We start from the raw sequence: 26,485 nt of genomic DNA on the forward strand, positions 1-26,485 counted from the left end.
AAATGAGGAAACGAAATGGGACAAAAAATGTACATGTTATTTTTCAGCCTTAAGATCTAATATTTAAAAAAAAAAAGTCATGCCATTTTCACGTTATATAGATATTTTTGATAAAAAATAAATATTTTTTTTAAATGAAAAAACATAAAAGTAATTCATGATAAAAATGGGACCTTGCTGAGCTAAGTAGAAGCATACATATATACAAACCCACACTGCATATCCTTGGTGGTTATTTTACTTTTAAGAAATAATCTCCTTAAATCTCCTCCTTCCCCCAGTTCTGGATTTTTATTTTTTTTTTCCCTTGTGTAAATCATTTTATTCTTGCCAGAATTGATTCTATGTCCACATTTATATGAGTCAGAGCTTGGAAAATATACCAGTAGGTTTGTTGTGTTTCTTGGACAGTGGCCATATGTTACAAAGTGTTTTAATAGGGTAATGTAGCTTGTTTCATTTCAATTTTATTCCAGTCAAAAAACACAACAATCATTTTACATGTATGCTTAGATAGATGTTCATTTTTCTATCAGACCAAGTTTAAACAGTTTTCTCACTAGAAATTCTAAAAGTAATTCTTTTATTGGCAAATGGTGGTGGCTTTCCTTAGGCAAATATGATTGGACATATGCTATGGACATTCAAGTCTTTTGTCTAGCATAGAAAATAAACATGTTCGTATTTAAAATTATTTGTAATTTGTGAGCTTAGTAAATTAAATGGACTTTGCATAATAATTTCTCCTAGCCAATTTAACACATACATAGTTGCTCTGGCCATTTCAATATGTCTTAAAACATGTCTGTTGATGAAATCATAACTTTGCCAAGAAAAAAAAAATGAACAGTAGATCACTTGCTTTAGACCCTTGCCTTTTTTTTTTCAGTCAAAACCTTTTCTTGGCCAGAATCAATACATAAAGCTTATAAACTCCATTTAAAATCTTGGTTTTGTGCTTTGATGGACCTAGTATACCACTTATAGTATTGGCTTTCATTTATAATTACATTCTCCTATCTTTCTGAATTTTATTTTCATTTACATTTGTAGTTCAAAGACAGCATAAGAAAAAAGAAAGAGATCTCAAATTTTTCAAAAAAAAAAAAAAAAAGGAAAAAAAGAAAAAAAAAAAAAGAAGAAACCCAGGAAACACAAACACAATCCAAAACACCAAGCCAAAACTTGACAACCTTTTCCCTCTAAAGTTAATAACAATATTCCCATTTACTTTGAGTGCTTATTGCCTCAGCTACTAAAATGCATGCAATGCCATGGCCAAGTCATTATTTCCATGCAGAGCATTATACTCTAAATGTGAAGGAGTACACTGAAGTAGAAACAACACATGACCACATATACATGAAATAAGCATCAGATAAAGGTTTCTAAGAGTTGAACACTGAAGCAGTGACAGTCTGGAACAGTTTTAAAATCAGAGTCTAGGAAAAATACAAACCCAAACCTGACTAGTCTGAAGGTACAGCTTGATCCACTGTTAAAAAGAAATCAAGTATATTTCTTTCCTGCATTAAATGCACAGAACCTCATTCATATCCGACTCAGGAAACAACAAACCAAACCAACCTACACCCTCCTTCCCCTCCAAATTCAATAATTTCGGAAGGGAGTTGGGACCACAAAGCATATTAAACAACTCTTTGCAGTCCATCGAAGACACATTTATGTTTTGTTTGTTTGTTTGTTTGTTTGTTTTTTCTTTTTTCTTTCAAATAGCAAAACAAACAAACAAACAAACAAACAAAAAAACATCAGAAAAAAAAATATGAGTGCCAAACATAGGACTCATAAAAAAATATGGCTTCTAAATTTAGACAGAAATTGGAATTCTTGAGGCTTAGTTTCTGTTTAACTTTGGCACAATAAAATTTTGGACTGTTGCATCTAACTTTGTATTCCTGTAGTCTTCCTGGAAGAAGAATTAGAAATGCTGTCAAGATTGTGTGATCAAAATTGTTTTCATAGTCCAAATTTATAGTTAGCTAGAAACATGTGTTTTGAAATTTATATTTTCTCACAAAAAAACAACCAACCAAACAAAAAACTATATTTACCAAATGCAAACCTGAAAAACAAACAAACAAACAAACAAAAAAAAAAACACAAAAAGCAAACAACCCAAACCCAATTCCTAAAGCTTTTATTAAACTTAAGTAGTTCAAAATTATTAGAGTATTCACCAGTGAATTGGCATGAGCAAACACTTTCCCAGTACATCTCAAAATTCATCTTTCTTACCAGGCATTATTCATATACATATTCACATATATACACAATTTTCTTCAGAATCTGTGAGAAAACATTTGTTCTTCAAGGGAGACCACAGTAATGACTGCAAAGCCAGTTTACTTAGTGACTTTTCAAGCTATATGGATTCATTTTGATGCATTGTACAAGTTTTTGACTAGACCGTTTATACACGTACATAGCTACTATATTAAGTTCTCTGCATTCCTACGAGGTGTAGCAAGGCAGATTCTACCAAGCACAATCAAATTACAGATTTCATTATAGAAAAATGTTTCCTGGTAAGAAAACTGCTAATGTTATTTGCATAATTACAATACCCATGCAAATACTGTGACTGGTTTATATTTGGGTAAAAATATAGAGAAGAAAAATTACTGTGTGCAGCGTCAGCATAAATCACTCTTCTTAGTGTTTTGTTTTGAAACAGGGAGAGTTCCTCATCCAAATATACACGTGTATATATATATATATATATATATTTGGCATATACATATATATATTTGGTAATTTAAAATTGCATGCAATTTCTTCCTATGTAATTTGAGAATATCTCTTCTCAAAATGTTTTTTACGTGTTCTCTCTATCATGGAGGGAAGAAAATAAATCAAATTTTTTTCAGGATGGAGCATTTGTAGAAGACACTCATGCCATTGGCAGCTACTCATTGATGAAGAGTCTATCTGGAACATCTGATACTAAAGATCAAGTGTGCAAACTCAAAGAAGAGATGACTACACAAGAAAAAGAAAACAGTGAAATTTGGCAACAATTAAGATTTTCTTTTCTTTCTTTCTTTCTTTCTTTCTTTCTTTCTTTCTTTCTTTCTTTCTTTCTTTCTTTCTTTCTTTCTTTCTTTCTTTTCTTTCTTTCTTTTCTTTCTTTCTTTCTTTCTTTCTTTCTTTCTTTCTTTCTTTCTTTCTTTCTTTCTTTCTTTCTTTCTTTCTTTCTTTCTTTCTTTCTTTTTCTTTCTTTCTTTCTTTCTTTCTTTCTTTCTTTCTTTCTTTCTTTCTTTCTTTCTTTCTTTCTTTCTTTCTTTCTTTCTTTCTTTCTTTCTTTCTCTCCTTCTCTCCTTCTCTCCTTCTCTCCTTCTCTCCTTCTCTCCTTCTCTCCCTCTCCCTCTCCCTCTCCCTCTCCCTCTCCCTCTTCCTCTTCCTCTTCCTCTTCCTTCTCATTGACCCCAATGAAAGGGGTCAATGGAAGCCAATTAATATACCTAAAATTGCAATATACAAATTTTGATCAAATTATTTTTGAGTAAAGTGTCTCAGGGATAGCATGACATGGAAAAGTCTGACACAGAAAAACCCTTGCATTTACAGCAGCTAACCTGAATGTGGGATATACAACAAAATATTCAATTGTTATTTTATAATCTATATAAGCTTTGGTAGTGAGTTCAGTCTCTTGTCAGAACCTGTTCAGTCAGTCTCATATGTGGATGACAGTGTCTGATATCATCTTTGAGATCTTTGTGGCAGTCTGCAGGCACAGACTAGAAGTGTGCCCTAAGTATAACCTCTAGACTACACGAGGAACAGATTTTATTATCTATTATACTAATGGAAATGTGGAGGAACTGCTGAGGTCATTGGGGTGGAAGATAGACCTGACATAGCTACATTTGCTTGGGTCCATCTACAGCCACACATAAATGTCTGTCAAAAGAAGCTGGCATTTCTGAAGGTACTATGATGGTCCCTTGGCTTACATAAACTGGTGGCATTTCTGTGATCCAGGCCTGAGGCAATAATCAAGATCTACATTTGATGATTTGTTTTGCATTCCATCTCCAAAGCTGCTAGGAAAAGAAGAAGGTGAATTCTACAAATAGTTGAATTAAAGTGTGATTGAGAGATGTAACGATCCTGAGCATAACATTCAGTTGTTCCTTTGAAGTTTGTTTATAGACCTATCAGGCCAAAATGCGGAAGATATTTTCCAACATTCATGTCTGATCAAGTCAGAGTTTCTCATCTACTAAGCTATTTTTTTTACTTGATTTACTTTCAGCTGGATGTGCCAAATAGTCTCCACCTAGATAGCATGATTCCTCTTTATAATATCAGAAAGCTTCGTGTCTCAAAATATTGAATTTCAAAGATATGTGAGGAAGAAATTTTTGCATATGATTTCCATTAAAAAAAAATACTTGGAGATTATTCAACATTCAATGAAACCATGATCATGCATCTGCATTTGCAATCTGTAACCATTCTTAGGCACAAAGGCAAACACGGGAACCATTTTATTAAAGCAAATATTGCAGACTGTAATGGCAAAATATGGACAAAGGCAAATACTTTTGCTTTTTTCTTAGAAATTATATTAATTATATTAATTCATAGCCTTGAGCTTCAGAAATTGTATGAACAAAATGTGAACAATATGAACAATTTTTTGAATTGTAGAAATTGTATGAACAAAACAATGTCATGAGAACGATAATTATTAATAAATTAACTATCTATACCCCAAATAAAAACCCTAACAATTCATAATATTTGGTTTATAAAAACAGACATTGGAGTTCATTGTTTCATGAGTTTTCTACCTTACATCCTCCATTCTTTTTTTTTCCCGCCCTGCAAAGAATTGTCCTTATGCAAAGAATTGGTCAACAGATGTAGACTGTGGAGAAACCAACAAAATGTGTTGTGTGTTGATTTCCTATGCATGATTCCTTGATGTTTTGTCTGTGGGTGATCAAAAGTGTTGGTAAACATGGTAGGACAATTTTATGACATGCAGAAGATATTCTGTTAGGAAAAGGCCAACACCAGAAACCCATTTCCTTTGAAGTCTCTGGAGCTGAAAAATGTGAACAGTGTCACTTTGTCAAGTTGACATCTGAAACTTTCAGCAGGTGGTCACCACATTGGAGGATTTATTTATTTATTTATTTTTAATGGATAGTAAGTTTGAACTACCTTACAGCTCAATGATGTTTCTAATCTGATTCTTGAATTTGTTGCCTTACCTACATTATTGCCTGTGTGTGGCTCAGAATCCCCTGGAGGTGAGATTTTTTCATGCTTTTAAAATATCCCAAACTGTTTTTTTTTTTTTTTTTTTTTTTGATACGTAATCTTCCTCTCTTCATATATGAGTTCATCCTGTAGGAGCTACTTAGGCAGTTTCAGCCACTGGAATCATATGTATTTCATCACACCTGAATCTTTATTCTTAAATCAGTATGCTCAACAAGATTTTGTCTCTGATTGACTTGTTGTACTCCATTATTCATAACAGGATGCAAATGGGGAGCATTACCAGTTAAAGGAAATTTATTGTGCACAGTGTGCACACATTTAGAAGTATGGCAAGAATGAGTAGTGGTGGTTAGGTCTATCAATCAGAGGATGAAGGTCATTATAATATGAGGAAACACCAAAAGAATTTTATATGCCTGCAGTAGAAGAAGAATAAGAGAAAAGGCATGATTAAAGATTTTTAGTATCTTGAAATTTGTAGTTTACATAATCTTCCTTTACTGGAAAGCTATGTCACTTTGGTCTGAGATACCAGGAAATCATACCTATTTAGCCACAAGAGTCTTAGATCTCATTCATTCTATCGTACCATTCATTCAGAGAACTGTCTGAACAGCCTCATGTGTTTTAACAGTTACTAGAATAGATATAACAAACTGTTCAGACAGTTTTTCTTACTTTGAGCACCAGACTACTCTTCTACAGCCCTAGAATTCATGATAACATTAATAAACCGAACTATGAAAATCACCACAGCTGTTAGGAAAATCCCTTTCTTGCCCACTAGCTAAAGCTAGACATGTTTATCTGATAATTTGAAATGCATTGACTTTCCAACCAATTAACCTTTCTTGGGCCTGTCAACATTTTAAATAATGAGATACTACTTGGAATCACAGAATGGTTGATGTTAGAAGGAACCTCTGGAGATCATCTAGTCCAATCTCCCAGCTCAATAAAGGTCACCTGGAGCATGTTGCACGGTATCACATCCAGGTGGTTTTTGAATGTCTCCAGAGAAGGAGACAATCTTTCTGGACAACATGTTCCAGTGCTCTGTCACCCTCAGAGTAAATTTTTTCCTCATATTCAGATGGAGCTTCCTGTGTTTCAGTTTGTGTCCATTGTTATCAGGACATTGTTCTTGTCTTTTTGCTGGGCAGTAATGAGAAGAGTCTGGCCCCATCCTCTTGACACCCGCTCTTGAGATATTTGTATACATTTATAAGATTCCCTCTCAACCTTCTCTTCTCTAGGCAAAACAGACCCAGCTTTCTCAGCCTTTCCTTGTGAGATGTTCCAGTCCCGTTATCATCTTCGTAGCCCTCTGCTGGACTCTATCTAGGAGCTCCATATCCCTCGTGTACTGGGGAGCCCAGAACTGGACATAATACTCCAGATGTGGCCTCACCAGGACTGAGTAGAGGGGGAGAATCACCTCCCTTGACCTGTTAGCAACACTCTTCTGAATGTAACCACGGATACTGTTGGCCTGTTGGCCTTCTTGGCCACAAGGGCACGTTGCTGTCTCATGGTTAACTTGTTGTCATCAGTACTCTCAGGTTCTTCTCTGCAGAGCTGCCTTCCAGCAGGTCAGCCCTCAGCCTGTACTAGTGCATGGGGTTATTCCTCCCGAGGTGCAGGACCCTGATTTTGCCTTAGTTGAATTTCATGAAGTTCCTCTTTGCTCAACTCTCCAGCCTGTCCAGGTCTCTAGCCTTCTGCTCTATCAGCTACTTCTTCCGGTTTTGTATTATTGGCAAACTTGCTGAGGCTGTACTCTACCTCTTCATCCAGGCCACTGATGAAGTTGAACAAGACTAGTCTCAGTATGGACCCCTGGGAGACACTGTTAGCTACAGGCCTCCAACTAGACTCAGCACCACTGATCACAGCTCTGAGCTCTGGCATCTAACCTGTTCTCAATCCACCTCACTGTCCGCTCATCTAATCCATACTTCCTGATCTTACCTAAAAGGATGCTGTGGAAGATGGTGTCAACAGCTTTGCTGAAGTCAAGATAGGCAAAATCCACTGCTCTCTTCATCTACCCAGCCAGTCATTACATCATAGGAGGTTATCAGATTGTTAAGCATGGTTTCTCCTTGGTGAGTCCATGCTGACTGCTCCTGATCACCTTATTTTTCCTCCACATGCTTAGAGATGACCTCCAGGATGAGATGCTCCATCAGCTTTCCAGGGTGGAGGTGAAGTTGAAAGGGCTGTAGTTTCCTTAGTCCTTGACCTTTTGGAAGACTGGAGTGACACTGACTTTCTTCCAATCCTGAGACACCTCCCTTGTTCTCCATGATGATGGAAAGTTGCTTAGTAATAACAGCCATCTCCCTCATCACTCGTGGGTGCATCCCATTTGGGCCCATGGATTTGTGGGTGTCAGGTTTGCTTAAATGCTTTGTAACCTGATTCTCCTCAACAAAGGGGAAGTCTTCCTTTCTCCAGACGTTCTCTCTTGTCTTCAGGGTCTGGGATTCCTGAAGGCTGGCCTTAAAAGTAAAAACTGAAGCAAAGACGGCATTCAGTAGTTCTGCTTTCTCTGCATCCTTTGTCCCCAGCATCTTATTCAGCAGTAGGCCTATGTTTTCCCTAGTATTCCTCTTGCTACTGAAGTATTTGAAGAAGCCCTTCTGCCCTTGGCATCCCTTTGCTTGACTTCTTACTCATGCATATGCAACAATCTTGATTCTAGAGGAAGTTATATTAGCCATCTCTTTTGGACTCCTCTTCCTTACAGAGCCCTAAACCATGGGATTCATCCAAGTAGCTTCCAATCCTACTTATTGTCCCACTTCTTCCATGCAGAATCCTGAACTTCACCATCTTATGGTCACTGAAGCCAAGGCTGCCACCAACTTGTCTCCAACCAATGATTATCTCTAATATTATAAGTACTGGAGATTATTATAAAATTCCCAAGCAGAATGTTTGTCTTAGAAATAAGATATGAGAGATATGACTGGATCTGAAAATGGAAGGAAAATTAAATTTGGAAAAGGGTACCAAAACAACTTTTTCAGCATACATGTAGTAAATGCCATGTAGAGCTGCCTTTGGAGAGAAAACTGAAATGATACAAGCTAGGAGAGTGAGAGAAGAGCAAGGGAGAAAGAGGTATAAATTAAGTATTGCATTGGTTTAATTGAATTACATCAGGATTGGATCTATCTTCTGGTTAACTCATCAAGTAATGGAAATGTTTTATCAAAGCCAAAGTTCTTCAAGGGCTACTACAGACACTGCTTTTCTGTGCCACAATTCTGGAGGATTGTGGCTTTTCATTTCTTCCAGATAAAAAGCAGAGCAAAAGCCTCCATCTCTTAAAGTCGTTTTTCCATTACCTTTACTCCTTATAAAGTCTGCTTTACATAACTCTTTTTTTCTTCTCTCATTTGCATGAAGTATTCTTTCCTCTGTGGTGTGTGTGTAGGAATGAAAAAAGATGGGATGCAGATTTCTTTCTTTGGATTCATGGTGAGAGATTGAGGCCTCTCAACCATCTTCATTGCACTTTTTATAAAACTTTCACTTCAACAGAAACTTTTATTTTTAGACTAAAATATACCATAGAGACCTTGTCTATAACTGAAACTGAAGTGGGATGCTGAATGCTGCCAACTTTCCAAAACCTAAAGAAAAATCAGGTACATTACTATTTGGCTAGTCCTGCTCAAATACTTTTTCTCAGTACACTTAAAAAGAATTTTCCTAGGAAAATGTTCTACAGCACTATAAATCTTAATAGATATTAAAAGCCCTACATTGATCATGGAAGTGAGATCGTGCAGACCATGGAGAACAGATTTCTGAGGGTAGGCCAGAGAATAGAATACGGTGTCTGTGATTTTACAGATTTAGTATGTTTTACAAAAATAGTACTGAAGAATGTGTTACAATGTCCTGTAATATACACTTGTTTCCAGAGCTGTCTTTGTGCTCTGAAATTATGCATCAGATATATGACCATGTCTTATCTTTTTGCACATTTTGTTTCCTGAATATTTCTCTGTCTTGCTGTGAATTTATTTCACCATTCTGTTGAAATTCTGGATTTCTGGACAAGGTCTGTTTGTAGAGCAGTGTTAGTGCCATAGTTGTACATTTCTCACAAGGGTCATTAAATGTATCTGGAAGACATGCTGGAGACTACAGTCTGGTCTTTGACCCGTGTAATTTTGCTTAAGCAATAAGAAGGCAGCAATGGATTACTTGTAGACTTTATAAAACCAGATAAGGTCACATTAAAATGCTTTTATTCATTGCTACAAAAAAAAAAAAAAAAAAAAAAAAAAAAAAAAGATATGAGAGGTTCATCAATTTAAATGGAAATCAATAGAGGGTATTGGCAAGCTGAACTGAATTCAAAGGATTTCCAAATAAATTTTCATTCCAAGTCTTGGCCTGTGGCCATCTCAAACAGTGATCTTTCATGAATAGTTATTCCAATAGCTTGCGATGGGCTGTTAGTCCTGATTATGGGAACTAAAATGAACACTCAAATTTTCAAGTGGAGTGAAAATAAGCACTTAAAATTTGATTTGTAAATTCCTTAACAGGTGGTTTATCTTAACCACAGTATCAATAGGACGATTTCTTCTGACATGTAAATTGGGGGTAGCAAAACAGACAATTTTCCAGATACTTGCAGGTGTTTGAAGACTAGTAGGACTCTGATTCCATTAAAGAAAAGCTTCGAAGCTTCTTGAAAAATGTGATGTTTGCATTGGGAACTTGATCTCTCAAACAAAATGGCTGGCCATTATTTGGCATCAAACGGAGTCTCAGCTGCAAGAGTCCTTGTGATAATATCTTCAGCTGGATCAGCCATGGTCCTAAATGGCTACCTCAGAACATGCATAATTCATTCCTATCAATTAACTTAATTACATATATATGTCTCTTAAATATCCTAACCACATACAAAAGGCTTTCCTGTGTAGCAGTAGTTTCTATTGACTATTATTTAATAACTTATCTGTGCGCTATTTGATCAATTCCATGGTAGGAATTACCTGGGAAAATCTGACACTGCATCCAGGATGTCTGTCAACACATTAAACCATAAAAATCAGACTAACATAACAGGATCTACCTAGGTAATCTATAGAATTGCCCTGAGTTCCCCAAACATCCAACTATGAAGTTAATGTGGATATTAATCAATCACCTAATTTAGGATTGATCTGTTGTCTCAGATTAGGATATTGTCTCATCCATGTAACTGATAAGCTGTGGAGTTTCTGGACTACCCGAGGAATTAGTGGCTTAAGTGCATTGAGTGTATATACATATGGCTACAGTCCTAATACTCAGCTACAAGTGAGTAACAAACTTGAATTTCATACTTACAAGTCACTTGCAAGCTAAGTTCCATACCTATTGATACTTTTGCAAAGTTGGAAATGAATACTGTCAAGTTTGAACTAAATGTATTCTTACAGTCGTGCTTGTCAGGAAACAGGAAGAAAATCATATCAAAAGTTATCAGATATGATAGCATGTATCATACAAATACCCAGTAAATCTTTCTGATCATAAAGGGAAGACTTCAGATTTTAAAACAATACCAAGACTGAGGTCTGCATATGTTAGATGAATTTTCCAAGCAAGTTGAAGCTATGCCATGAGTTAAAAACTGTTGGTTGCTTTAGTATTTAATTTGCTTAAGTTGCTTAGCTAAAAGAGAATTGGATGAAGTACAGCAGAAACAAACAAACAAACTAATGATCCGGAGAAGGCAACAAAGTTCCTTCCTAAGATAAGCAGGCATTCTTCCTAGCAGTATCCTAGTGGACTGCAGTAGAAGGGAGCATTGCTGTAGACATGTTGACATCTCTACCTGAAAGAAATTTGTTAACAAATTCTTGTGACAATCATGACTGAATTTATTGCTTGACCTGAAACGTATCCTTTTAGCAGACAAGAAGCTGTACTAAGAGCAGACACCTCTACTAATCATTCCTCTGATTTGGGATCTGAAAAAGTTATGCAGAGGTTAAAAGATAAATCCTGAAAAATACATTGACAATATTATAAGAGTTTTATAATATATTAAATTTGTGCAGAACCCACAACTGGACAGTCCATGATAAATTCAATCTCACTTTAAGCTGTCTAGTTTTGAAGAAAAGACCCAGAGACAGAGACACAAAGACTAAATATACTCTTCTCCCTTTAGTAGCATACTGAAGAGCAGACAGTGAGCAGTACAGAACTTATCCTGACAATTCTCAGGTTTGAGCATGAATTTGGGATTTCTGTTAGTGCTGTGCATGCACTTATAGCACAGAGACAAATAACAATTCCTATTCTTACAGAATACCTATAATTTAGAATTGAACAAGCTTACCCTTGACTTCAGAAAATTTGAGGAAATCAGTGCACATATTGGAACACTTTCCCAGCATGAAGTTGTATTAGTAGTCTCAAGGTAACTGCAAAACTGGTTTGATATTTCTATGATAAAAATAAGCTCAGAAGACCTTGGGAAGGATCCTGAGGTTAACTGAAAAAAAAAAAAAAAGATCATGGATAGGAGATTCTTGGTCTCAAAACTTGAATCAAAGTTACCTATAAAATACCTGGCATATGAAATCGAAAGTATAACTGTGGAAATTGGGCTGGAAGGGCTGTAATGAATTCCCTGTCCATGTAAAATAAGTTTTTTCATTGTCACTGACTTGTACAAAAATTATATATTTCCTTTTGCAGTTCAGTGATGAAAAAACTCATCTTGCAATCCTGATAGTAAATAAAGAAGCAACAAGAAAGCTCATTGCTAACATGTCTTGAAGAAAAGTGTCCTGGTTTCAGTTAGGACAGAGTTAATTTTCCTCTTAGTAGCTGGTAGGGTGATATGTTTTGGACTAGGATGAGTAGAGTGCTGATAACATGCTGATGTTTTAATTGTTGCAGAGCAGTGCTTACACCAAGCCAAGGACTTTTCAGCTTCTCCTCTGTCCTGCCAGAAGGCAGGCTGGAGGTGCAGCAAGAGCTGTGAGGGTACAGATGCAGGACAGCTGACCCAAACTGGCCAAAGTGGTATTCCATACCATCTGATGTCATACTAAACAATATATAGGGGTGGCTAGCTGGGGTGGAGGGGCTGGCTACTCGTGGTTAGGCTGGGCATCGGTCAGCGGGTGGTGAGCAGTTGCATTGTGCATAACTTGTTTCATACACATTATTATTAGTAGTACTATTATCATCATTATTGTTATTATTATTATTATTGTTATTATCATTTTCCTGTCTTAATAAACTGTCTGTATCTCAACTCACAGGTTTCACTTTCCCATTTCTCTCCCCCATCCCAGAGAAGGCAGGGGGAAGGTGAACAAATGGCTGTGTGGTGTTTAGCTGCTGGCTGGGTTAAACCACAACAAAAAGAAAATATGTTAATGATCTGAAAACACTTTGTATATTATGACAGTAGCTTTTTGTCCATGGTTGGTCATGCAAAACACTAGCGTATGTGTAAAAGTTTTTTTTTCTCTTTCTTTTTTTCTCCAGTTCTACTCATTGAAGTTTTTATTTTATTGCTTTTTAAAATTATTACTATTACTATTATTATTACTACTATTATTATTATTACTATTATTATTATTAATTATTATTTAATCTTATTGTTTGTTTGTTTGTTTATTTGTTTATTTATTTATTTAGATATTGTAATTCTGGAAATTATTAGTAAATGCTGCCAAATATGTTCTCTGCATATTCACAAAGATAAAATATTTTCCACCATTGCTCTCTTTAAAAATGCAAGACAAATCTGAAGTTTACACACCTCTTCATCTTGGGCTAAAATTGCAGATGGATGATTAAGATCCTGTAAAATGACATGTCCACCAAAAGACATTGTCCAGACTCTTCTTGCCATCAGTATGTCAGTATTCTCCATCTCTGCACCACTCCAATGGTGAGATGATCTTTGTGCTGCCACACAGCAAAAAAACATTTAGAACAATGAGTAATAATAATATTTCATAGTCATTTTTTTCAGTTCAGCAAGTTCCCTGACCCAATTTATGAACTAGCTGGAAAAAGACAAGAGCTGACACCAAGACATAAGTAAGAGGCAGTTTCACTTTGATTCCTTCTGTGGCAGTACCAGATTCTTAATATATTTGTCACAATACATATTTGGGGAACTAAACCAGATTCTCAACCAAATATATATTTCCTGAGTATGTGTTAATGGGCCTAGAAAGCCGGGAGGAAAGGATAGTAAAGAAGCAATATAGTTTTGTGAGGAAATGGAAGAAAGGAAACAACCAAATGTTGGGCCACAGATAAAAGACTGATTTGGAAAGTATTGTTAGAAATTGTACTTGCAAAGCTTTGTATGGGCTGCACTGTAAATCAGCAAGTCTGCATAAAGAGATCAGTATTTCTTTCTAACCGCAGGCAACTCTGAAACGTCCTGACATCCAACATCTTAAAAAGTATATATATATATTTATATATATATATAAAAATATATATATATTTTTAAACTTGCATTCAATATTAGGAGTTTTTTTATTCTAATCATTATACTGATTGTTTTAGTAATTCAGTGTCTAAGAATTATTAAATTGGTTTCTAATAAGTGAATTGTGAAAGAGTAATTTTCCAACGAATCCTTTTGATCACTCTAGAAACAGAAGTTCCAATTTTATTTCATAACTTCAATTAGCCTGCCTTTATATATTTTGTTTTACAGTTCATTATGGGCTCCCAAGACTGTAGATCTTGCCCAAAAGATTATTGAAATAACATAGAGACCACAAATGATATTAAGTTTTAAGTTTCTGGCACACAAACATTTGATTTCCCAAAGTGGTTATGGAATATCCATCTTGAAAATTGCCTTTTTCATTTTGATGGATGGGATTTAAGTTTTTTTCTCAGATGAATCAATTTTTTTTTTCTTTTTTTTTTTTTACTGAAGTCCAGGCCTTTTAGTTGCATACTATATATGAGTGTGTTAAGGCTAGACACAAAGCAAGAAACTGCTTTTTAGAAGATAAAATCCTTCCAGATTAAAATGACTTTTCAAACTTTCTAAGATAAATAGTAGACTACTTGCAAGTGTGACAGACTACTAACCTATGTTAGTAGTTATGTTTTTAATGCAAGATTTTGTCGTATGAAAAGTCATCTTTAGTACTATCTAAGCTCCTTAGGATTCTGGCATACCTTGTCCTAATGGTGTTTAAATACAACAAATAAGTACAAAACCAGAAGGAGCTCCTTTGACAAAGAGCAAAGATATATTTCTGGGAGAAAATCCATCTCAGATCCTTGGAACTTCTTTGGTCTGTTTCTAATCTAAATTTTGGTTTGGTATACTGAATACCGAACTGTCTTACCTATATCATTAGCTTACTTCATTACTTGAGTAGGAGTGATAGGAAAGTATTGTAAGACTGCTAACGAAGTATAGATTTATAAAATAAAATTCAGTGTCTGTTTTAATGTAAGAAATAATTGCATGTCTGGCTGAAAGCATGTGATAAGGAATGTCCCCTGACTATTATTAATGGAAATCTCTGCTCCTGAAATGAATCTTTTGAAGTTCCACTCTATGGTGGAAGAAGCACAGTCTGCTTTTCCTTGATTCAAAGGAGTTAAAGAGACAAAAGACGTGATACTGTATAAAACAACAGCTCTGATGGAGGAAACCAGACTCAGCAGACTGGTATGACTGTGTGACCAGCCTGCTGGGTTGTCCGCATAAAAGTTCAGGTAAGTTAGTCACGTACATACATGTCTTATTGTTTTCATTATTTTTCCCTCAGGTGTTTTTGTTCTTAATAAATGGTAATGTGCTTAAAGAGAGACATCTGGTTGCTGGATAACAACTGCTCCAAGCTGGTCCAGGAACATCAGAAATTAGGTCTGTTATTGTGACACAGAATTAATTGCTGGACTCTGTAGATGATGTAGAGTCTGTTCAGAGCATTGGCTGGGAGAGGAGGCTTCACGTCACTTCAGAGTCTTCAGATCTCTGTGAAGTACCTGAGAAGAAGTCTGCAGGAGGCTGGGGGCTTAGTGGATTGGCAGACAAAAAGGTTTAGATCTATAGTTATTAGGTTTAATTAAGGTGAGAAACAGAGCAGAACAGGGCTATGTTGTGTCAGTGGCAAAACTTGTGACCTTGATCTTAAGCTGTCTGACTTGAAGCCAGGGGAAAGTTCCCATGGAGTCAACGACTTTTTAAAAGTCCTCGCTTTATTGTATAGACACTAAGAGCCAAAGCACCGTGCCTTGTGCTGAGTCCTTGCATGCTACACTGCGGAAAATACTTCGCAAGGTCCAGCATTCGTGGCTTCTATACCAGTTGTAAAAGTTTACCCTAAAGTTCTTGTTCTGTCTTTGCTCCCATAAAACTCCTACTGCTTTCAGCTGAATTGTGGGAAGGAGCTATATCTGATTGGTCTAGAAGGAATAGCAAGTGAAAATGAATGTTTTGGGATCCAGCCACCAGTACAAATGGGAAAGAGCTCTCAGTAGCACATGATCAGGTTCAAAGATATTAAAACACAATTTGAAACTTCTGGTGAAGATATAACAACACTTTTTAAACAATATAGTCCTTCAGAAAACTAAATATGCCAGTAATCATGTTTCTGCCAAGTTTCCCTGTACTCCAAACTCACCAACTTGTCAAATATAAGTACTGCTTCTGTGACATAGTGGGTCCTCTGAGTCACAGGCATGTGGATGAACCATGTGCTTCTGGTTAAATAAATGACTTGATTTCTGCTATCCTGTTGGACCATTTTGGTTAACAAAAGCTGAAGTATGAATCCTCTGCCATAGGAGACCAAACAGCTACATGTTTTCCAACTTCTCATAGCCAGTAAGGGGAAAAATAAAACACTGCAATGTTAAATCCTATCCAACTGATTCTAAGCTTATCCAACAGGGCTTCTAGCTTCCAGATTCATACATTATCCTTTCTCCTTTTAGCATCATTTGGCAGAATGCTTGTGCAATCAAGTGGAAGATTTTGGATTCTTTGTATTTCTTTAACAACAGAAATAAGCAGAAAACAAAATCCTATTACTTACGAACACAGCACATTTAGCTAAGTCAGGAGTTTAAATTGGAATCATAGACAGTCCATATAGGAGCAGATGTTTCAGATTAGAGAAACACTCTTCCAGTGTGAGATTTATGAGTATTTTAGTTAGCGGTTAGTTGTAATGCAACTGCCTTGGAGTGGAGATCTAGCACATGACCCAAGTGCTTGTTAGAAGGCCCATGGCAAATATTGCATCCACAAGGGGATGATCATCTATGTCACCTTAGCACTGAATATCCCTGATCCTTGTGCTGACTCTGCATAAGAAGGATGAATTTCATAAGGAACAGAAATATGAACAAACAGTGCATGAAAACTGGAGGAATTGGCTGCCACTCTGTTAAAAAGTGGCTGTAACTTCTAGATATATTTTTGATTTGAATAAAGCAATGTTTTCATTTTGAGGACCAAAACTGTTTCTTTCCTGATCTCATCATGTTAACAGTTCCACTAATTTGCTATTTCTGCAAATAACTTGTCTATGATTGAAACACTGAAAGAAACCTTCCTTTCAAGAATTCTCACTAGACCTTTGAGCTCGGTAATTATATTTAACAATTTTCTTTAGAAAACCCCACTTCTTTCTTTACAGGTTTGGGAGCTTATTCCATCTTTTGAATATCTTCAGTGCCACAGAACATCTTGACTTAAAAACAGTGGAAGAAATAGAGAAATTGTATTGATTTATTTCACAAGAACTCCAAGGGATACTTGCAAATTTTGATTGAGTTTCCTGATAAATTCTATCTTTCCCTTTTCTCTTATTTAATTTCTTCTTTGGTTTCCAGTGTGGGACACCCATTTAGGATCAATCATAATTTACATATTCATATTTATCTTTGGGAAATATTGAAGTTCAGGAGCTCAAGGAAATTTGCACATTTCTTAAGAAATGGAAAACTTTAAAGCAAGACTTAGTTACTATAATCTTTATTCACTTTCAGGACAAGATCATATGTTGCAATATGATGAGACATTATATCTATACACATGGAAAGAAAAAATAAAGGCATTTTTATTCTTTCTAAGAATATTCAAGGAAAAAAAAATCTTGTGTCCATGTTATCCTCCTTATTTCCTTGGTATTGTTCAGTAGCTACATCTTGTTGGAGTCCCCTTTGTGCTATCTCCATCCCAGGAACTTAATGCTTAAATAAAGCAGCTGCAATCTAAAACCATATACTGAAAGTTCTCCTGCCTTCCCAGCTCTCTCTTTGGCAAATGGGAATAGGGTTTTCACATGTATGAATTTAACTTTGAATCTGATAAATATTAGATGGCTCTTTTCACCCATTTAATTTCTTGTTTGGTTTCTAATATGTGACACTCATATGGGATCATATATTATTTAAACAGCCTTTTTTTTTAATAATTATTTTTTGGAAATAAAATTTGGATTTTTTTTTTTTTTCTGTCCCACTCTATATCAATGTGTTCTCCTTATGCTATAAAAGCTGCCCCTCCTATGAAAAATAAAGTTATTTTACTGAGTTGAGGCTTGTTCAGCCAGCCAAGAGCTAAACAGAGGCACCCAAACCTAGAGTACACCTATCAAAACAGACCTACTGATCTTCCCTCTGCTCAGTAAAGAGGACTGTGGACAGTTCTCTGGTCTTGAGGTTGAGTAATTTAAGCCAGCTACATCCTATGATGTTTTCTCAGGACACTATGTGAACTGCATATTGATGTTTTGTTCTTTCTTCTTTAGGCTCAAAGTGTTTAAAGCCATGTGATGATGATGTTGCAGCCCACTGCTATGGTATTTTTATGGCAGGAAGGAAGGTATATGTGTATGCTCTGGGTTGTGGTATGAAAGTTCGTGGGATTGTGGGACCTGTGCAAAGGGTACAGAGACTGATGAAGTAGGAGGGAGACAAACTTGTTACAGTCTTGTCAATACAGCTTTGTGGAAATGTTCTGCTTGTGCTTGACAAAAAGCACTTTGTGCAGACAAAAGCACTTGTGTCTTGGAGACAAAAGCAGAATTAGGGATAGAAAAGTTGTGTGGGCATACAGGGGTCCAATGCTCAAGTTTTTCTGTCCCTGTGTCATTTTAGCAGGGTATACATAGAAAAAACAACTTAGACATAAGTTTGTTTCTTGACAGCTACCCTTGCTCATGCCTGTGCTGAGCAGCATGTGTATATATATGCTTCTGGTTTATATCACTTTAAAGATTTTTAAAATATTTTTAAAATGAACTTTTTTTTTTTTTTTTTTTTTTTTAACTTCTTTGCCTCTGCCTGCCCACATTTCAGTCTTTGTTTTCCAGGAATATGCTGCCTTCCTTGTTTTAGTGTGTTGGTTAAGTGATGTCACTGTAGTTTTCTTATCCCACGCAGTGTGAGTTTAACCAGAACTTCCTCGGAATTTGCTGGTATCATTGTCCATACAGGATGGCTGATAAATTAATTTTCAGAAACGCCAAGCAGGAAGAGAAACCTCTTTGTGATTATGCAATGCTCACATGGGAAAACTGAAGCCTGTCTGTTTGTGTTGCTTCTCAAAGCAATGACAGATCCATCCGCTAAGAGGAGGTAGAAGTCTCAGAAGTCAACACTTAAACTATTAAAGGGAATATTGTTGAAATATATAAATATATAATGAGCTAGATTTCCTTGGAAGAAAAGTTTTCAGATAATTGTATATGATTTTTCAGGAAACTACTTTTTCTGTCAGAAACAGAAAAGACCCATAACAATTTTACCCATTTTTATTCAAAGCTCTTCCCTTTTGTTATGCCATCTTTCTAACTGGGAACAAAGCATTTTGAAATTCTAGTGTGAAACCCTTTTTCTTACAGGTACCATTAACATGGTCAAAGTATGCAGGACTGAGGACTGTAAATCACTGCTGAATGCAAGAACTCCATAGTCACTCCATCTACTCTGGGCTGGAAAATTTTGCCGGGTGCTGCAGCTGCTGAAGGAGTAGAAGGAGAACACAGGGTTACACTAATACACCTCATTATCACTTGCCTCCCTTCTGCTCCACCTTAGAGCAGAAAGAACCTGTTCCATCCTCTCCAGGGTGAAATTCCATTTTATTTTTATTTATTTTTTCCTGAATTCCAAGATGTTTGAGTTGGGTTTCTCTTTGTATCTTCATTCAGATATTTCTCAGGCACAACATAAGATTTAGGAGGATAGTGGTGCACTATGCTGCTCCACATATGTTGCCATTGCATCATATGGTGCCAAAACAGAACATCAAGATGAGTTTCTCTTCATAACATGCACTGCAAATAGGATGTCCACACACATTTCCAGATCTTCATGCTGGATTAAATAATTACTTATATTAATTTCACTCTTCTCAAGGAGCAATGCTATGTAGAGGATGAACTGAGAAAACAACAGAAATGAAGAAACAGGACAAACATACACAAGTCTTTATGGGTGTCTCTTTTTGCTGCTGCATTTCAGGAGGGGGAAGCTGCAAGTCCTCAAGGGAGATCTGGGTGCAGAAGTGGGAAGGCAGATGAGAGGCTAGATGAGAGGCTAGAAGGAAATAGGGAAAAGGAAAAGAGCGTGGGGCTTGAAAACTTCTGAGGCAGGAAGAAAGTAGTTTGGAGGACATCTAATGGGATATTCTCCAGCTGGCAAAATATCTTACTGTGGTGGTGTATATGGGATATTTTTCTCCAGCTACACTATGATTTAAAGCTGAGGTGCACAAGATTTAGACATGAGAACCATCTAAATCTTTTGCTGAACTTATGCCTCAGGGAAAATTCTGCTTGATTGTGAGGCCCATGCAGCTACATTGTGAATTATCTTCTATGTCTGGAAGCCGATAGTGAGCACGTACTTTGTAAAGTCCCCACTGTAGCAGAGTCAGAAAAGACACAGCTGCACTCATTTCCTTTGAGGGTACTCCAAAAGGAAGTAAAAGTCTATTCAATTCATTGTATACTGTGATGGGTATACAATGTTATATTCTCTGGTTCCAGTAACCACAGTATCTGAAATCTTTCCCACAGTATCTGAAAATGCTAATCTAAGCAAAACTGCATCCCATCACTTGTAGAGAACATCTGTGAAATTAAATTAGTAAGTGAAAATTCTGGAAGGAGATTAATATGCAATGGCAGCTAATGGGTACACAAAAAGATTAGAAGCAGATAGATACAGCATTTAATTTTTATTTTTTTCTTCACAGTGGGGCTATTGCTGCAATATAGTGCATTTAGCCATTAAATCTGGTTTACAATCTTACAAACACATCGGAGTCTTTCTCAAAGACTGTTCCCTGAATGCTTTGAAGTATAAATACAGCATGAAGAGTAGTGGTGCAATATTACTTTTAAATATGGACCTATTTGTCATATATAAGAAACAGGGAAACTATACCACAATTTAGGAGTAGATAAGTGTCTGCTTTTCGCTTGTACTATGCACAGATGACACTGAAAGCTTGACAGCACCTGCTGTTGAAGATTCCTTCACCCAATGAAGCCAACTGGAGGTAAAGGAGCAGTCAAGGTTTAAAGATATTTCATAGTCTGTAGGACTGAGTGAGATGTATTTTTTTTAATCATTTTTTTTTTTATTTTTGTATTCCCCCCCCTGCCCCCCAAGGAAATAAGTTAAAATTAAGGTGCCTAAAGAATGGAAATTAAGGCACTAAATTGTTTATAATCATTCAGCTGGTGAGGCTTGTGTTGTCACCTTCTCCACTTCCATGTGTACTTCCACATCCACCAAGCATAGCAGAACTTAGGTCAAGTTCACTATATCCTGGAGAGAAGATGTTTTATTAACACATATTCATGTATGTGTCTTTAAAAATGGTGAGAAAACAGCATTTTCAGCTGCTGCAAATGGGAACAAAATCCCATTGCTAAGTAGATTACAGGGGAGTTGATTCTGAGCCTCCTGAACTAAATAGACAGTCTCCAGCTGAATAAAATTGACTTTGGGTCAGATCCAGGAAGGCAGTAGGGAACTGTAATCAGACAGTTTAACTTATCATGATTTTGCCTCAGAAATTCTGCTCACAAAAGGTTGTCTCATCTAGACATGGAAAGACTTGGTCTCTGAACTGCTGTCTAGTAATAGATGCACTCATTTTTTGCCAATGTGAATAGCTTTTGCATTCAGTGTGAGCTAGGATCTGTGCTACTACTAAGTGTCTGGAATTTGATTAATAGTGAGAATATCTTCAGTGGTATAATATGTCTTGCTTTATATGGCACTTTGCCATTTGCTACAAATTTGGACTGATGAGAGTATAATTAAGTGATAATATAATATATTTCATTTCATGCCTGTTTACCAAAAATTACAGGACAGCAGGGAATCTGAGAAAGATAATTACAAAATAAACATTTCTGAATCATCACTAAAGATAGACTAATAATATTGGTTTAATCAAGAATGTTTTGAGAACAATTTCTGCTTTTCCTCATGCGTTGGAAATAGGAAAAAAAAAAAGTCTACTACTGATTAAACATATTCTTCAAGGTTTATATTAATGACAGATTGAGCAGGTTAATTTCATTGTCACACTTTAATTGGGCAATGTAATACCTTGTAAAACAATCTCAGGGAGGATATTTTCAGTTTTGTTTTTAATTTTACTGCTCGTTTTTCTGAAAAAATTGTTTATTAAAGGTAAATTTATTGTTTCAGTTCTAATCAGAGTAGTTCTTCCAAAGCTATTAGTGACAGTGAACTCTTCCACAGTTTTGTGAAAAATCAGGTTACTTAATAAAGTAGTAAAGGTTTCACATAATTAAAAAATAAATCTTTTTTCACCTACATTTTTGATATCCATTCAAAACAAAAAGGACAGAGGTAAGGGAGGAAAAACAGCATATAGTAATAATAAAAATATCACAGTTCAAGATACCAATTGTTTATTTATTTTTAATAAAAAAAAAAAAAAAAAAGATATTCCATCTGGATTTCATACTTACTGTGACTCATAACTTAACATTATGTTAAGTAACTTTTTCCTTGGAACGTGTAATAGTAAAATAAAAATAGAGGAACAGTGAGATGGAATAAATGCGGTAAGACCAAGATCCAGGTTTAACAGGGTAAAGTTTATGGATGTTAAAAGAATTTACAGACACATGGATATGAGTCTAGATAATAAAATAAAAATACATCAGTGATATATTTTGTCCCAGAGTATCTTTGATTTATATAATGCTTATTAGTGATAAAGACATTGAATACAATTCTACATCAAAAATAACATTTCTGAAAGGATTGCCAGCAGATTTTATCTGTGCCTCACTATATAGCACACTGATCATAGAAACATGGAATGGTTTGAGTTGGAAGGGACCTCATTTAGTTCCAACCCTCTTCCATAGGCAGGGACACCTCCCACTAGACCAGGCTGCTCAAAGTCCCATTCTACCTGGCCTTGAACACTTCCAGGGATGGAGCATCCACAACTTTTGGTGGCAACCTGTTTCAGTGCCTCACTACCCAGTGAGTAAATAATTTCTTCCTTATGTCTAATCCAGACCTATGATCTTTTAGTTTAAAATCATTACTCCTTGCACTCACTACACTTCCTGACAGAGAGACCCTCCCCAGCTTTCCTCTAGGCCCCGTTAGGTGTTGGCAGACCTATAAGGTCTGCCTGGAGCCTTCTCTTCTCCAGGCTGTACAACCTCAGCTCCCTCAGCCTGTCTTCATAGGAATGTCACAGAAGAATGTCCAAATGTGTTGTAAAAATTCACCACCAACATACGCTATAGTGCAGTAATGTTGGATTTATATGGCACATGTTTCATGTGTAGTTAGGCTTCAGTAGGACGATGGAAGACAAATAAAGATGGGTATAAAGTCTTGCTTTAAAAGTGCCAATGTATGTACAGGGAAAACAGTAAGGTGTTTTATTATTATTATTATTATTATTATTTATTTATTTATTTATTTATTTTTTCCTGATAAACTCTTGTACGTGCGCTGGACAACTCAGTCAGCCATGTCTTTTGATAATATTTCCAAAATTGCAATTAGTTAATGCTAGATATATATTAGTCTTTCCTGTTTAGACAAATAGTATAGGTCTTTTTCATCAGACTTACATTCACTATAGCACAGTTTTCAATTGGCAACACTTGTGAAAGCTTGGTATCTCTGTTTTGACGTCCCTTGCAGAAGGCCGGAGTTTGTTTCATAGATCCTAACTTTTTTGTTTGTACCTTTTATCACATGGTTATCTAGTAGGAGACCTTCTGCTGTAGGTTACAGTCTCTGCTTAAGTTTACCTGTGCACCTTTTCCACAGTGAAACTAATACAAACTTGTTTCTTGACTTTTTCTTTATTTTATATATATATATATATACATATGATATATATCGTTGTGTGATTTTTCTGATGTCCACTGAAGTTTTTCCTGCAGTTAAAATATTCACAACTTATCTCTCTCCTTTAGACTCTTCATTGCCTAATAAATGGTGAGTTCATGTTTCTGTTCTCATTAAGTTATACCAAGATGTCTCTGCTCATGAAATCTGTGTAAATGTTATACCTATGAGAATTTTTTCTCTGTCAAGTTTGATTAATCACGCCAATGTATTCAGAAATTATTTGTGAGGTTATACTTATGTAAAAAGATGAACCTTTTATGTTATAATATTATAATAACTATATATATATATATTTTAAAAAAAGGTATTTCCCGAGCATTTTCAACATAGTAAAAGAGCAGTAAGGTTTTGTAAGAGGATTTAACAATATGTTTCTTTCTTCATATATTTTATAACAGTCACCAGTAGATACATACAGGTCACTTCGAGATGTTTATGGAAGAAAAAAAAAAACACAGTTAAAACTTTGCAGATATCTCCTCCTTCTCCTTCTCCTTCTCCTTCTCCTTCTCCTTCTCCTTCTCCTTCTCCTTCTCCTTCTCCTTCTCCTTCTCCTTCTCCTTCTCCTTCTCCTTCTCCTTCTCCTTCTCCTTCTCCTTCTCCTTCTCCTTCTCCTTCTCCTTCTCCTTCTCCTTCTCCTTCTCCTGAACATCCTGTGCTCTATCTTGTGACCATTACTCCTTGTCCTGTCCCTGCACACCGCTGAAAAGAGGTTGGCCAAATCCCTCTGTCTCCCACACCTCAGGAATTTATCTCACATTGATGAGATCCCCTCCCAGTCTTCTTTTCTCCAGGCTGAACAGACCCAGGTCTCTCAGCGTTTCCTCATAAGGAACATGCTCCAGGCCCCATACGATCTTTGCAGCCCTCCGCTGGACTCTTTCCAGGAGATCCCTTTTTTTTTTTTTTTTTTTTGTGTGTGTACCGGGGAGCCCAAAATTGGACACGGTACTCCAGGTGAGGCTTGACCACGGCAGAATAGAGGGGGAGGATCACCTCCCTTGACCTGCTGGGCATGCTCCTTTTAATGCATGCCAGGGTCCCATTGGCTCTCTTGGCCACGAGGGCACACTACAGGCTCAGGATCAACCTGTCGTCCACCAGGACTCCCAGATCCTTCTGCTCAGAACTCCTCTCCAGCAGGTCATCCCCCAGCCTCTACTGATAGATGTGGTTGTTCCTTCCCAGGTGCAGAACTCTACACTTTTTCTTATTAAACCTCATTTGGTTTCTTCCTACCCATCTCTCCAGCCTGTCCAGGTCTCACTGAAAGGCAGCACAGCCTTCTGGCGTGTCAGCCACTCCTCCCAGCTTTGTGTCATCAGTGTACTTGCTGAGGGCAGACACTATTCCTTCAACAAGGTAGTCAATGAAGATGTAGAGCAATACCGGACCCTGCATTTACCCCTGGAGAACACCGCTAGTCACAGGCCTCCAGCTGGACTCTGCGCCACCAACCACCCTCTGAGCTCGGCCAGTCAGCCAGTTCTCAAACCACCTTACTGTCCACTCCTCTATCCCACACTTTATCAGCTTTGCTAACAGGATGTCATGGGAGACAGTATCAAAAGCCTTGCTAAAGTCAAGGTAGATGATGTTCACTGCTCTCCATGTACCCAGCTGGTGATACCATTACAGAAGGCAATGTGGTTCGTCGAGCATGATTCCCCTTGGTGAATCCATGCTGACTACTCCTCATAACCTTCTTCTCTTCCAACTGCTTTGCCATGGCATTCAGAACAAGCTGTTCCAACACCTTTCCAGGGACAGAGGTGAGACTGACTGGCCTGCAGTTTCCCGGATCCTCCTTCTTGCCCTTCCTGAAGACCAGAGTGACACTGGCTATGCTCCAATCTTCAGGAACCTCTCCTGTTCTCCAAGACCTTTCAAAGATGATAGAGAGTGGTTCGGTGATCACCTCTGCCAACTCCCTTAGCACACATGGACGCACCCCATCGGGACCCATGGATTTGTGTGCACTGAGCCCACTCAGATGCTCCTGAACCACTCCCTTGTCAACAAGGGTGAAGATCTCCACTTCCCAGACTCTTTCTCTTCCCTCCAGGGTTGAGGGGTCCTGGGGGAGAGTCCTTGAAGCAAAGACTGAAGCAAAGAAAGCATTCAGTCTCCACCTTCTCAGCATCTCCCATTACCAGGACACCCACCTCAGTCAGCAAGGGATCCACATTATCCCTAGTCTTCCTTTTGCTGTTTACATACTTAAAAAAGCGCTTCTTATTATCTTTTATCTCTATTGCAAGACTCATCTCTAGGTGAGCTTTAGCCTTCCTTGTCGCGTCCCTGCAGGCCCTGACAACACTTCCATGCTCCTACCAAGAGGACAGGCCTTTTTTCCACATTTCATAAAACTTCCTCTTCCTTTTGCTATTATCAATGAGCTCCTTGCTCATCCACGCAGGTTTCCTGCCCCCCTTCCCTGATTTCCTACTCTTAGGGATGCAACGATCCTGAGCTTGGAAGAAGTGCTGTTTAAATGTAGCCCAGCTCTCACATGCATCCTTGCCTTCTAGCAACCTAGCCTATGAGATACTCCCAATCATGTCCCAGAAGAGGTCAAAGCTGGCTCTCTGAAAGTCCAGGGTTGCAATCCTGCTTTGACCTTACTTCACAGAGAATCACAGAATTTCTAGGTTGGAAGAGACCTCAAGATCATCGAGTCCAACCTCTGACCTAACGCTAGCAGTCCCCACTAAACCATTTCCCTAAGCTCTACATCTAAACGTCTTTTGAAGACTTTCAGGGATGGTGACTCCACCACTTCCCTGGGCAGCCTGTT

This window comes from Aythya marila (genome assembly GCF_965140915.1).
Source record: "Aythya marila genome assembly, chromosome: 1".
NCBI classification, from domain to species: Eukaryota; Metazoa; Chordata; class Aves; order Anseriformes; family Anatidae; genus Aythya; species Aythya marila.